Source organism: Xenopus laevis, chromosome 6S, assembly GCF_017654675.1.
Source record: "Xenopus laevis strain J_2021 chromosome 6S, Xenopus_laevis_v10.1, whole genome shotgun sequence".
NCBI lineage: Eukaryota > Metazoa > Chordata > Amphibia > Anura > Pipidae > Xenopus > Xenopus laevis.
Genome location: NC_054382.1, coordinates 89,407,678 through 89,422,676, shown reverse-complemented (window position 1 = coordinate 89,422,676; position 14,999 = coordinate 89,407,678). Strand labels below are relative to the sequence as shown.

Sequence of the window (14,999 nt, the reverse complement as noted above, 5' to 3'; positions counted from 1 at the left end):
TCATAAGTTTATAGGAAAGTTGCAGTATACCTTATAAAAGACATGCCCTCGGCTGTAATTGTTATATGACATGCTAGCTGAGGATAAAAAATATATTAGACATGTATTTATCAAGATGAGTCCTTTTAAACCATTAATAGATTTTGAAAACTCTCTTCCTTAAAGCAAAGAAGCCAATACAATACAAAGGAATACAATAGTGATATGGGCTTGCTGAGTCAGATTCTCTGGTGGGCCCCAGGTAGGCCAATCCAACAATGAACACATAAATAAATACTGGCTCTTCTATGGGCCCCTATATAACATTAAAATGTCGGCTGTAATGCTGCCTATACACATAAAGATCTTCTCATTTGCCAAGAATGCTGATTTCAGGGAAGGCCGTACATGGGGGAGATAAGGTGCCAAATTGGTCACAAGCCAGCAAGGACACATGCACTGTAATTTTTTCAATGTTTGTAGTGCAGTAGTGATGTGTGCGCCATTCCAAAACATGCAGGACTTGCAGGTCAGGCAGGTTAGGGACAACATTTGCACAGTGTTTCCAGGTCGTGGGCAGGTCTATAAATAAATGTATCTTGCAGAGTCAGGTTTTATTTGGGCGTGGAGCATGCATGTTATGGTTGGGTGCATCACTACAGTGCTCTACAGTAAACGTCCATGGCCGAAGAGAAGGAAGTTGGTAACTCTGTTTTCAAGATAGTAGTCAGGGCTTTGTTCAAAAAGAAAAGGAATTACATGGGTAATAAATGCTTTTAGGGACATATTATGAAAAGAAAAGGAGATTCACCAGACATGGATGAGAGGATTGGACAATTGAATGTGTATTTGTGTTTATTTTGTGTGTGTGAACGTGGGTTCCTTGTGCTTTAAACTGCCCTTTGTGTTTTTTCTAATGGTGAAATTAAAACGCCACAATGCCTACAAATCAGGCCCGGACTGGCAATCTGTGGGTTCTGCTATAATGTGCCATAGAAAGTCTGTATCTATTGGGCCGGTGGGGGCTGTTTGGGCCTCTGTGTGGGCTGAGTGGGCCTCTGTGTACCTGCAATGTCAGGGCCTATTTTAATTCTCAGTCTGGACCTGCTACAAATGTTCCTGCAGAATGATCCTTATTATGAAAAAATACATATTCTTTTGTTGTTTTATAGTGCTATTTAATGTATAATGTATTTGTCTAGAATGAACTGAGCCTGTTTTGAAATTCTGCCAATGCTTTATAAAGGCCCAACCTAATGAATATATGTGTCTCGCATTCAGTAGGTTATTATGTATCAATAAGGGGCCATGGGAGGTAATAAAGACCTAAAACACAGCCCAGGCAGGTTTTTCTAAGTTATACTGTGATGATCATATAAAATAAGCTGTGCTTCGATATCACTTTAACTCTCAAAATTTGTTTTAAAAAGTGATAACTTTCAAATGCATCCAGAATTGTGAGAAGAGACACAGTCCATTAAATTGTCTACAGACTTCACACAGCACTTACTGGATGCAGGCAGACAGTCCCCCAGATCTCTTCCCAAGTGATGATTATGGTGGCTCTATATATTTAGGAACTGCATTTTCTAATTATAGACCTTTCACTCAGTATATATGTATTTTTGTAGAACATAATGTTATGGGTTAAACTTACATATCATTAGCTTTCTTTAGGTCCCAGAATTCATCCTTTACACGATTGTACCCTAAAATTAAAGTTTAGAATTAGGACATTTCTAGACTGAATATAAAGAGAGCCGTGGTTTAAATTTAGTAAGTATGAAATTCATGGAGAGAGGTGCAATTCCTATTCATTAGTTCTGTTACTCTTTTAAATGGTTTGGATTAGATGAGTCATGTGTAAAGCTACAGTGATAATACTTGCTAGAGTTCTCTAAGCCGACACATCTGTGCCCTAAGCTGAAAAGGAAGGTACTTTGACAACAGAGTGATGCCATATAGACAGAAAGCGTTCCTTGGTCAGCACCGGAAATCCTGCTCAAAACAAAAGATTAATTAAATTTTACTAAGTTTAGTATATCAGACTGATGAGCAAAAATATCCAAATTCCACAACTTGTATCATACCTCCCTACATTTGAAAAATGTAAAGAGGGACAAAAACATCCACTGTGCTTAGCAAGGCAATTTTTTTTGACCTTTCCCATGTTTTTTTCCCATATCCATTTTACAAAATTTGGTTATGAAAGTTTAAACACATTTCTATGAGTATTATGTTATAACAGTTTTGCTAACAGTGAAATTGCCCTTTAAACTCTGAGTCAGTTTCCCCAGAGACCTGCTTATCTTAAATTGTTACAATTGTTTCTTTGCTTATCTTAAATTGTATCGAAGTGCAGCTGCTCTGTGTTCTGGGCTCTCTGCCAAAAAGCTTCTTATTTTACATACGTTTCAAAAACTTTTATTTTTTTGTGGCGGCAGTGCTGGAAATCAAAGAATAACTGGGAACATTTCAGTAAGAAACCCTGGAATGCGGCTAAACTGTTGAAATCAGGTCTGTCCTGGAGAAAACAGGAAAGTTGGATGCATGCATACATAGGTGTGACAAACCATGTATCGCTATCCCATAGAACATACATCACTTCTCAAATAAGTATAATATAGTGTAGTGTAGAGTGTAGTGTGCTTTTCTTTAGATATTGGCAGATTTGGGTAATTGCTCATATACATACAATACCATAAAATATAATTTTAGTCATTTTTTAGATTTTTATTCTGTATTTTGTTAATATTCTGATACTAGGTGGGACATACATCAAATCTTATAGCAGAGAACATTCTCTACTAAAATTCTTAATGAATGGCAATGCTACAAGGAATTCAGATTATCCTGATGACTCCATACACTTCTTAGATTTATGGCACTTTGGGCATGTTTCTATATTTGGGTGAATAAGATCGACCTCAAACTCAAATCGAATTTGATACGAGTTTTTAAAATAAAAAAAAATTAGATTTTCAAAAGGCCACCAAATTACTCCAAATTGGTTGTAGGGGGTCCCCCATAGGCTAAAACACCAATTTGGCAGGTTTTAGATATCGAATAGTCGAATTCGAATTCTTTGAGACAGTACATGATACATTTTGAAATTCTAATTTTTTTTTAACTCAAATCGAATTTGAACTATTCTCTAGTTAAATTATACAAAAATAAACTCGAAATTTGAATTTAAAAATTCAAATTTTCAATTCGACCCTTGATAAATCTGCCCCTAACTCTGCACCTGTACACTCTCCCAGAACCACTCATACTGGCACTTTTGAGTCCAAAATGCATGCTAGAACATTTTCAGACAGAAAAGGGACAGTACTGGTTCTGGAATTATACAAGCAAGTGAACTGGATGTTTTTTAAGCTTCTATGGCTAATATACTCCAATTTAAGTTTAAAGGAATTTCTGCATGGAAAATGGAGAAGGACCCATGGCCCTTTCTTAAACCAAACCAGCATAATTTTATGAGTAATAGATATTGCAAGACTAATTTCATTTCTTTTTCTGAGAAGGTAAGCAGGGACCTTGATTCTGGGATGGCAGTGGATGTGATTTACTTAGACTTTGCTAAAGCATTTGATACAGTGCTACACAGAAGTTTACTTGTTAAATTAAGGAATGTTGGCCTAAAGAAAGACTATAAAGAGTGGTGGTAAATGGAACATTTTCTCATAGGACCATATATATTTTAGATTTGCTTGAGGAACCCTGTGCTATGTATAGAAAATCACAGTCTCTTTATTGTCACTCTTTATTGCACATTGAATATATTACCTAATATAGGATTGGATAATGTATATCAATTCAGAATTGCTTACCTGTAGCTGCATTGATACTGGTTGGTGTGTAAAACTTTTGATTTATCTGGGTACTGAATTAGTCTTTTTCCTTTTAATCTTTGTGTTTTCCATGTACCCATTCTTATACTAATGCACACACAATTTGTACAGTATAACTGTTGTGTATTATATGAATCTATAAACAATAATTAAAAACAATCATTTGATTTTACAGGTCTGCACTGTAGTGCTTCCACTTAAGTATCTATCCTGATACTTGCAAGCACCCTGCCTTGTGATATTAAACATAGAATTACCTCTGGATTTATTCTACCAAATGTTCTGAGGGTATTAGCAATTAAATTGGCAATACATGTGCCTTGAATGCAACCTAACCCTAATTTTCCTCTGCCACTCATTGTGTATAATGTACTTGTTCTTGTATGCAATGCCTTACTCTGGTTTCTAATTGCTTTGACTTTAAAAGGGGTTATTTACCAAAGGGGGGGGGGTTATATACCAAAATATTCTGGTCAGACTTTTAAAGGGAAAAATAAGATTTTTGTTGTAGGAAAAAAACTCTTACGTTTTTTGGAACAGTTGCACTGGGTTTCTGAAAAAATCATAGCTTTCCAGGATTTTATGAAAAAATTGTAGGTTTCAAGCGCAAAATCTAGAAAAATCATAGGATTCTGATTTTTTTACAATTTTATCGTGACTTTTCCCCCACAAGAAAAATTTGTGAAAATTAACTGATAAATAGGTGGATAAATAAATAGGGGATAAAAGTCTGTGAGGATTTGGTCGGAATGATGTTCAGAAAATAGTGAGAACGTTTCGGATTTTGATAAGAGGTACAGTATCTCTATGCTCTTGCAATGGTAATGCCCTTTTATGCCCATAATTTCTTAAATCAAGAATTCCCAAATTTATAAAAACTCTGTGATTTCTTTGTTTGGACTTCCAACTCTTTGTGAGTTCAGAATCCATGGACCTCGTGTCAAATAAACTTTATTTTATTGACTCAAGTGGTGTCCTGTTCTTGAAGTTCCACAACACAAACTTCGCACTGTGCAGAAGATGTAACATAACCTTGAACAACACAATGGGATGGGTTGCATGGGAACAACATAATCTTTAACTATTTCTCAGCATCTTTACATATGTTAAAAAAATGCAGTTGCTGATTTCGAAACTCTGTTTGCCTTTATTTAACTAATCCCTGTCTAAATGTATTCTGTACCATAAAACAAAGTGACACTGTATTTATTGGTTAACTGGAAAACCTCAGATTTGAATGATGCAATATCATAAGTGTCCTGCTCAAAGTAATATCATTTCCTTTTGGCCACAATCCATACAGCTGTGTTTGGCAGTGCTATTATTCCCTAATCGACTAGAAGTGCATATGGAAAAGAGATAACATACTTGCTTATGGAAGATGTGTTCAGCTGAAATGTTTGTGTCAACAGCTGGTGTATTGGTATATAAATAGCTAAATTTAAGGGGGTGGGATATGAATATTACAGATAAAATAAAATAAACTCTTTTAATGTATTGTATTTTTTATCTCTATTTTAGGTGACAGCTTTGGGGAAGACATCACTATGTGAACAAAACAAGAGTATTCCAATTTGATCCCCACAATGCCTTCCTGTAAGTGTTCTCCTTATATTCTAATTCTCCCTTAATGGCCTGTTGTCAATTTTTCAAATTGCTTTTTATCTGGAAACCCATTATCCAGAAAGCTACAAATTACAGGGAGGCTATCTCCTATAGAATCCATTTTAATAAAATAATGAAATTATTTAAAAATGATTTCCTTTTTCTCTTTAATAATAAAACAGTACGGTGTACTTGATTGTAACTTAGCTTAAGTATTGGTAGCAAACCATTCCTATTGGGTTAATTATAGTGATACAAATGACAGAAAACCCCAGATTCCATGTATTTCATATGGCTGCTTAATTGCCCAAATGCTTTTGCACATAGTAGTTAGGACATCCAAGCAAAAGATCTGATTAATATATTTCTTCCACTGTTTTTTTATATAGATCCACAATTACCTTATTGAAACTATTTGCTAGAAGTCATGACTTTTATTAGATTCATAGCAGATGAAAAACTAAAATGCAGCCATAATTGCATTGCATATTGGGATTTGGTGGGCAAAACAAATGTATAGGTATATAAAACTATAATTATGGTTCTTCTTGCACATTTTCTCCTCTATTTACTCAATTCAGAATATAGATTACAGAAAGAACAGAGGAGTGACTTGTAGGGGCACATTTACCTAGGGTCGAATATCGAGGGTTAATTAACCCTCGATATTCGACCGTCGCAGTAAAATCCTTCGACTTCGAATATTGAAGTTGAAGGATTTTGCGCTATTCCTATTGATCGAACTATTAAATCCTTCGAAGCGAACGATTCGAAGGATTTTAATCCATCGATCGAAGGATATTCCTTCGATCAGGAAATTGTTAGGAAGCCTATGGGGACCTTCCCCATAGGCTAACATTGGCCTCAGTAGGTTTTTTGTGGCGAACTAGGGGGTCGAAGAAATTTTTAGAGAGACAGTACTTCGACTATCGAATGGTCGATTAGTCGAACGATTTTTAGTTCGAATGGTTCGATTCGAAGTCGAAGGTCATGGTTGAAGGTCGAAGTAGCCCATTCGATGGTCAAAGTAGCTATATTTGACCATTCGAAATTCAAACTATTTTCCCTCTATTCCTTCACGCGAACTAAGTAAATGGGCCCCGTAGTGTCAAGATCCACTAGGGTTCCAAATTAGGAAATCCGGCAGTATTCCCTCAGAATGACTTGGCGATTGACCAATCTCCGATCGCCATGTCATAGCCCAGCCCCTCTACATCACACCCCACCACCTACTATGTCATGCCCTGCCCCCACTATGTCACGGTCCCGCCTCACTACCCAGAGTTAAAGGTGGAAGATGTTTTTCAAAAAAGAACATTTACTAGAGCTTTTAAACAAGGGCTAAATCCGAAATTTTAGAAATGCCATTTTTTGAACTTTAAACAGTCTAAACAGGCCTGGATTTGTGGAAAGGCCACCAAGGCTCAGGCCTAGGGTGGCAGGATTTTAGGTGGCATGCTGCCCAACCACACCCACATTGGTTCAAAAACACTGGAGATACAATCAATTTTAAAATTCCCAGATCGCCAAAACCTATTAAGGGGAGGGGACAGGGGCGACGAACGACAGTGGGCCTAGGGGCACCCACTATGTAAATCCAGCCCTGAGTCTAAAGGTTCAGCAACAGTAGTATTAATTAACCAGGCCTTCAAAGTTGTCACAGGAGCTTCCATCTTGGATTTTGTTAAGAGTGTCTGCGACACACACATGCTCCGTGTGCTTTGAGCTGCTGTTGAGAAGCTCAACTTGTCGCAAATCTTTAAGCAGAAAATGAAGTTTGCCTGTCATATAAGCTGATGCTACTCTTATGCTAATTGTGGTGGTTTCTGAGCTGCCATGTACCAATAATCTGAATTATTTACTTGTGACATTATTATTTATTCATTATCCTGTAACACTAAGCTCAGTAAGTGACAACAGCACAGAGCATGTGCAATGAATCAGCAGAAAAGAAGATTGGGAGCTACTGAGACAGCTATGAAGGTACAGATCTTCCCTGATAAAGGGCCGTAGTTTCCTTGGGATGGTACAAAAGCCCAAAACATAATGTACAACATGTCTGCCCTATTTCTCTAGCTAAGCTTTAAGGTTTTGAAATGTTCCTATATTGGCACTTTCAGGTGTTTCTTATTCAAGTTAATATTAGATGGCAGGGCTTGGTACAGGGCAACTTTCAGCTGGCTGAAAGACTTCCAATTTACCATGGTGCCCAGGACCACAGACTATATTGAAACTACGTAACTTTTATGTGATTTCATTGAATCATCATCATCATTTATTTATATAGCAATTCTGGAAAGTTGTCCAAGGTATTTGTGAATGATACATCATGTACATTGTTTAATAAAGAAATATCATTTTAACTGTGCCATTATTGAATTGCAGTTGCTAATTCGTCTCACTGTCCTTTGAAACTTCAGAGCAGACAAAGTACAGTGTAGTGCTCCTTGTAATTTTGTATTTTCCTTGCAAGCTTTGAAATTCTCTATGACATTTTCTTTCCCAATGCCTCATGTATGCTTCATGTCATTTTTGTGTGTGCCAGGATAACTTGGTTTCTTGAGACAGTTTAACCTCAACCACCCCTTTATAAGTGGTCTTCAATTCATGTGGAACAATTTGAGAGGCAATTTGTTCTATAATTTATCCTGCAATTTCTCCAGTTTCAGAGCAAGCCCTCTTTTTTCATACACCTTGCTTTTCATCTGATTTATGTACAATAAAATGTATTCCCATCATTCCTTTTGTTTCTGCCTATGCCTGCTGAATGATTTAAAATGGGATTTATAATGGACAGCAGTACGGTGTTAGCCATGGATCATTTCAGAGGGCTTACTGGCTCAGTATACAGTTTCATTCAATGTAGTGTCTAATAGCAACACTTCATAGAAGTGGCGTAACAACGTTGTCTTATGGTGCAGCTAAATGACCTTCAGATACAAGCCCTATACTAGATATTGTGCAGCACTCGCTATCAAGTTCAGAAATGTTCTCATCCTGATCATCCTTTTCAGGCAAGCAGATCCCAAAATGTGTGGGTGGCCCTAAGTATATTTAGTGAAACTCTCTGGGGGTTTCTACAACACATTTCTGTTATTTCCTATGTATCCTGTGCCTTTTTCTCTTTTTTAGACTGAATGACGACTGCTATGGATACACAGCAGCTTCTTTATATAAACTATAGTAGTGTTTCTACAGCAAGCAAACCAGTGTTACCAGTGCCGGGCAAAAAAAGTACTTCATATTTAAAACACTTTCATATTTTACTATTACTGTCCCTTTAAGGGTTTAAATGGCTTGCAAATATTTGAATTCTAGGTGCATAAATCAACAGTTATTCTTATTGCCCACTTAGCTGCCAAGTTTGTTCAAGTCCTGCTGCAAGAATGCTGCATCCTGGATGGAATTTTACTGCATAGCTTTGTGTCATTTGCAAACACTGATACATTACTTACTATGCCCAATTACAATTCATTAAAGAACAAATTGATATTGGAGCCAATACAAAACCCAGTATGAACCCTACTATGAACTCTACTCCGACGTTGTATCAGAAGCTTTGACTAAATCCAAACAGATCACATCTACTGCAACCCCACTGTCCAACTTCCTAGCTAGTTAGCTTTATCATAAAAACCTGTTCCGTTTTCTTGACATTATCTGCCTTTAATAAAGCAATGCAGTCTATTAGTCATGGTGCCATTTTCCAGAACAAAATCTTGAATGTGATTCCTTAACAAACTTTCAAATACCTTGCCCACCACAGATTTCAATCTTATGGGTCTATTATTGCCATATTGAGACTGAAAGAAAGCCAATCCATTACATTAAAAGGGATTACAATCTATAGGCACCAAGCAAAATTGTACATGTTTAAATATTCAGCTATTTTGGAACTAAAGGGTCAAATGCACTGCTTGAACTGGTCCAGTTTGCCAGCCACAGTGGTCTGTGTTTGCTCTTGCTTGTCATCTGTACCAGTCTCCACACATAGCCCAGACTTGTGTTTTGCTCTGACCAGGGTCAGACTGGGACGATGGGATATGGGGAAAAAACCCAGTGGGCCCCGGCTCTTTTGGGCCCCGCTGGCCCAGACCCACTCCATGCACTGCTGCTTACCTCCCTCCCTGATTCCAGTTCTCTTCTGACAAGCAGGAAACTGCAAGCGCACAGGCGGGGCAGAGGCTGAAGGGGGTCCCAGGGGGGTTGTGGCTATTGGGCCCAGGGGATGGTGTGGGGGGCCCCTGAGGCTACAGGCCAGGTGGGCCCTGGGCCAAATCACTTCCAATGTGCAGAAAACCCATTTTGGTCTACTAATCACTGTTCATAAAAATGCAGCCCTGGCACACAGTTTCTCAAGATGACCTCTATTTTAATGCAATCTGCTTTCTCATTTCTCTGCTCTATTGGTATTTGTTTCCTGCCTGCCCTTGACTCTGCGTATGTTTAACTCTGTAATATTGCCCTTTCTACCTGCTTCCCTAGTGGTCCTAGTTTTCTGCTCCTAGCCTTTGCTCCGCATTAGCTGTCCACCTGCTCTAGTCTCTTAGGTATGATGCTCCCCAAAAGGGCATCAGTAAACATGAGTACTTCTTGGTTGTCTTCAGTTGCTCAAAAGATGAGGCAGACAGCTATAAGTTTCCCTATTGTGCTTGCTAAACACTTTGTTATAGATTATAAACGGTAACTTTACTTTCATGTAAAAAAGTTATTTACAGCTTTACAGCAGGAAATTGAAGAAAATATATACTAAATTATGCTTTTAGCAGTTTAATACACAGTTTAATACACAGTATAATGCATGTTAAACAAGCAAATTATAGCAGTAACGTTTTTAGCATCCACAAGCATTGAGCTTAAGGCGATTGCCATTACAAGTTATGTCTTTATAAGGCAGAATGAACTGGATTTCCCCTGATTCAGATCCTAAATCCTGCTGTTGGTTTTGTTAAAATATGCAGTTTCCATTCCACTAGCACTTTATATGGGCATAGAATAGGAGCAACTCCTTTTTGAAAAGACCTATTATGATATGCCACCCATGGCAGATGGAATTCATTCACTAGTTGTGTTTTTTTTAATACATCTACTAGCACCAATATGTTATATACCCATGGATAGTTTGATAACCCGCAGAAAAACATTTTAATTAATGTCCACCCAGACAGTAATTGTGCTGTGATCACACTGTGCCGAATTCCTCTGTTCTCTTCCTCTCTTTTTCTCTCCGACTCTATTAGGGTTTGTCTGCATATTTGAATGATTTTCTTTTAAACTGCTGTAATAGGGCTTAGGCACAGTGGGAAATTGATTAATTTAGTTTCAGCAGCCACCTGCCTTTTAAATTTTAAATTGCATGTGACTAAAACTCTGCTTGTGACAAACTATAATGGAAAATTAGTTAGGACTGTGGGTGGGCTGAGAAACAAAAAGAATTTACTTCAAACTGTTCAACCCAAACGACATGGATTGACAGAACTCTGTAAAGGACACAGTGAAGAAGAAAAAAAAAAGAATTTCTCTGTTCAACAGACCTTGATAAGGCCACATTGTAGCTGCCATTACTTTGCAACATTTTGTATTCGGTTATTAGTAGCCTCCTATGTAACATCACTGATCGGTCAACAAAGATGTTGGCGGTTGACACCAGCCAGTTGTGAGGAGATGAAAAAAGCGCTGGCTGAGTTGATTGGCACAATGTGATGGAACCTTTCAACTTCAGTTTGCTTGATTGAATTGGAACAAAGTTGGAAGCAATCAGAGGTTGTTGACATCAAATGGCCATTCTGAATTACATTTTACATGTCCCTTCGATATATTCCACTGGAAGAATTGTCATCTGTATAGTAGGCTGGGGTTATCTTGCAAGCAAAATATATCTAACTTGCATGTATTGGTGAATTTGTTCCGTTTTGGATTTAATGGCTCTGAACTATTTTGCATTATTCCATAATCTATGCTGTCAAAAGAACAATTGACCACTCCTACTATTCCCCTCACCAAATCCTCCACCTCTATAAGGCACTCCTCCAATCCATGGAGGCAATTTCAATACTTTAAATTAGGAGATATGGCAGGTTATGTTGTGCAATTTTATTTATAACAATTTTAATAGAATTCTATCCTATTGTTGGCCAGCCTACAATACCACTAAAAAAACATATTCTCTACTATGAACATTTAATTTTCTAACTACTCAAATCAATACATTACTTAAAGTCATCCAGATAATATTAATCATAAATAGCAACAATAACCTTAAAAGACACATTTTTGCAATTAATAGTCCAAATTAATGAATCCAGTTATAGCAGCATTTATAAACAATCACTGAAAATAGCAGCATCCAATCCAATAAGTTCCTGTTATATAGGGAACTGTTATATATTTTTTAATATATGTGACTAGGTGGTTATTAGGGCAATTTTAAAAGTTAGTTCTAATAATCACCCTATTTACGCGGATATATTGAGAGGACCGGCATTGGCTACTTTAATGCTTATATATAGCAGTCTAAATTTTCAATTTCAGTTAACTGCTAGAGATGTCGCGAACTGTTCGCTGGCGAACTTGTTCGCGCGAACATCGGGTGTTCGCGCTCGCCGGAAGTTCGCGAACGTCGCGCGACGTTCGCCATTTTGGGTTCGCCATTGTTGGCGCTTTTTTTTGCCCTCTCACCCCAGACCAGCAGGTACATGGCAGCCAATCAGGAAGCTCTCCCCTGGACCACTCCCCTTCCCTATAAAAACCGAAGCCCTGCAGCGTTTTTTCACTCTGCCTGTGTGTGCTGAAGAGATAGTGTAGGGAGAGAGCTGCTGCCTGTTAGTGATTTCAGGGACAGTTGAAAGTTTGCTGGCTAGTAATCGTTTTGATACTGCTCTGTTATTGGAGGGACAGAAGTCTGCAGGGGTTTGAGGGACATTTTAGCTTAGGTAGCTTTGCTGGCTAGTAATCTACCTTCTACTGCAGTGCTCTGTATGTAGCTGCAGTGGGCAGCTGTCCTGCTTCTGATCTCATCTGCTGACTGCTGCAATAACAGTAGTCCTTGTAAGGACTGCTTTTATTTATTTTTTTGTTGTTTTACTACTACTACTACTACTACTACTATAAGAGCCCAGTGCTATTAGTCTAGCAGTGTTGGGGAGTGGGACTGGTGTGCTAATCTGCTGCTCCTAGTAGTTCAGCAGCACCAACTTTAATTTTTTTTTTTAATATTCATTTTTTTTTATTTTACTTTTTTTTATTTTACTACCGCTGTAGTAGTGTATAAGTTGACCTTTTAGGCATTATTTGCCCTGTAGGCATTATTTGCACACTGTTTTCTTCAACCCGCCATCGAGCTGTGTGACCTTGTTCACATTCTGTCTAAATATCCATAATATTACAGTCTCCAGAAAAAACACCGGAGTCACTTTTTTCAAGCAGCCATAATATATTTTACGTAATCCGTATCCACCGCTGTAGTAGTGTATACGTTGACCTTGTAGGCATTGTTTGCCCAGTTTTTTTGGCCACAGCCACTGAAGCACAGAGGCCAGAAAAAATATGCCATATAAATGCTGAAAATAGTCATTTTTTGCCATACGTTGACTCAACGTATATGGCAAAAAATGACTATTTTCAGCATTTATGTGGCATATTTTTTCTGGCAACTGTGCTTCAGTGGCTGCAACCAAAAAAACTGGGCAAACAATGTCTACAAGGTCAACGTATGGCGAAAAATTACTATTTTCAGCATTTATATGGCATATTTTTTCTGGCAACTGTGCTTCAGTGGCTGCGTCCAAAAAAACTGGGCAAACAATGCCTACAAGGTCAACGTTATGGCAGTTGTTTAAAGAGAACAGTAGATTACTAGCCAGCAAAGCTACCTAAGCTAAAATGTCCCTCAAATCCCTGCAGACTTCTGTCCCTCCAATACAGAGCAGTATCAAGCAGATTACTAGCCAGCAAACTTACTATCATCTGTCCCTGAAATCACTAACAGCTCTCCCCCTACACTATCTCTTCCAAGCACACACAGGCAGATTTTTCAGATACATTTTTGCCCTTGATCCCCCTCTGGCATGCCACTGTCCAGGTCGTTGCACCCTTTAAACAACTTTAAAATCATTTTTCTGGCCAGAAATGTCTTTTCTAGATGTTAAAGTTCGCCTTCCCATTGAAGTCTATGGGGTTCGCGAACCGTTCGCGAACCGCTCGCATTTTTGCGCAAGTTCGCGAATATGTTCGCGAACTTTTTTTCCGACGTTCGCTACATCCCTATTAACTGCTGCTGTCCGTTCTGAACACTGGGGGCTCCCACCATGTCACTCCCCTATATATGGAACAGTCTTACCGCTCACGTTTCAATTTGCTTACACAGGCCGCTCTCTCTCTCCAATGCACAACACCTACACCACAGAGAGCAGGCTTTTGTAAGCAAACAGGAGACGTGAGCACTAAGGGGCAAATTCACTAAGATGCGAAGTTGCGCCAGGCGCAACTTCGCCGCACTTCGCCAGGCGTAGTTTCGCCAGGGCTCCGCAAATTCACTAAAATCCGAAGTTGCGCACAGGGGTAGCGTAAGGTTGCGAAGTTGCGCTAGCGTTGATTCGCTATATAAAGCGAAGTTACGCTAGCGAAGGCTAATTTGCATACGGCGCGAAATTCAAATTTCAATGGAGGAACACGTATCTGCACTACAAATGCCTAGAAAACCTTCAAATCAGCAAATAAAAATTTTATTTTGCCCTACACATGTGCCCACTGTCTAGGTAAGTTGCCATGAGTCAGGAAATGTAGGGGGGAGGAAGGGGAGCCCCAAAAATTTTTTGATCTTTTTCAGCCTATCAGCCATCATGTAGAAAACACGTCAGCGTTTTTTGGGACTTAGAAAAAAAATTGACTTTTTTTTAAGCAATCCCTATCTACTCTATTGCGCTTCGCCAGGTCTGAGGTGGTGAAGGAAGTCTAGCGTAAAAGGTAGCGTTCAGTACACTGCACAAGTTAGTGAATTTGCGTAGTTTCGTCGCTAGCGAAGATTCGCCTGGCGTAAGGTTGCGAAGTAACACTAGCGAAACTACGCCAGCGTTCGTTAGTGAATTTGCGCAGTAGCGAAAATGCCAAACGCTAGCGAATTAACGCTAGCGTTCGGCGCTTCGCGGCTTAGTGAATTTGCCCCTAAGACGGCACCATATAAAGGGGAGCGATGTGGTGGGAGCCCCCAGTGTACAGAAGGGACAACAGCGGCCAGCCACAGGATAGAATTATATTTAAATAATCTATGCAACATGTTATGTAAGTTATACAAGTTAGAGTGCACACCATTGATTGGGGACCTTACCAGGCATTTGTGAAAGAAAAGTGTAATTTAATAACAGCAGAGTTTGCAGGGGTTCTTGTAATACTAAGCACACAGCACTGGTTGGTTGTTTAAAAAATGCCATGTAGTTGCTATCAGTTACTAGGCCTGCCCAAATTTTGCACACATTACATTCCTACATTTTTAGTTTTTACTTGATAAACTGCAGAAGAGGCATGAGATCAATATTTATATATATATATTCCGCCACTTCCGCC

General features: G+C 38.7%; 1 protein-coding gene across 3 annotated transcripts in view; it reads left to right on the top strand.

Annotated features, from left to right (window-relative positions):
• Positions 1–14,999, top strand: part of ldlrad4.S (low density lipoprotein receptor class A domain containing 4 S homeolog) — a 281,004-nt gene that overhangs the window by 77,317 nt on the left and 188,688 nt on the right. For all 3 annotated transcript variants that reach the window (XM_041567786.1, XM_041567785.1, XM_041567787.1), the window contains exon 2: positions 5,355–5,429. The gene's annotated coding sequence lies outside the window, so the exon portion shown is untranslated. The remainder of the gene's footprint in view (positions 1–5,354; positions 5,430–14,999) is intronic.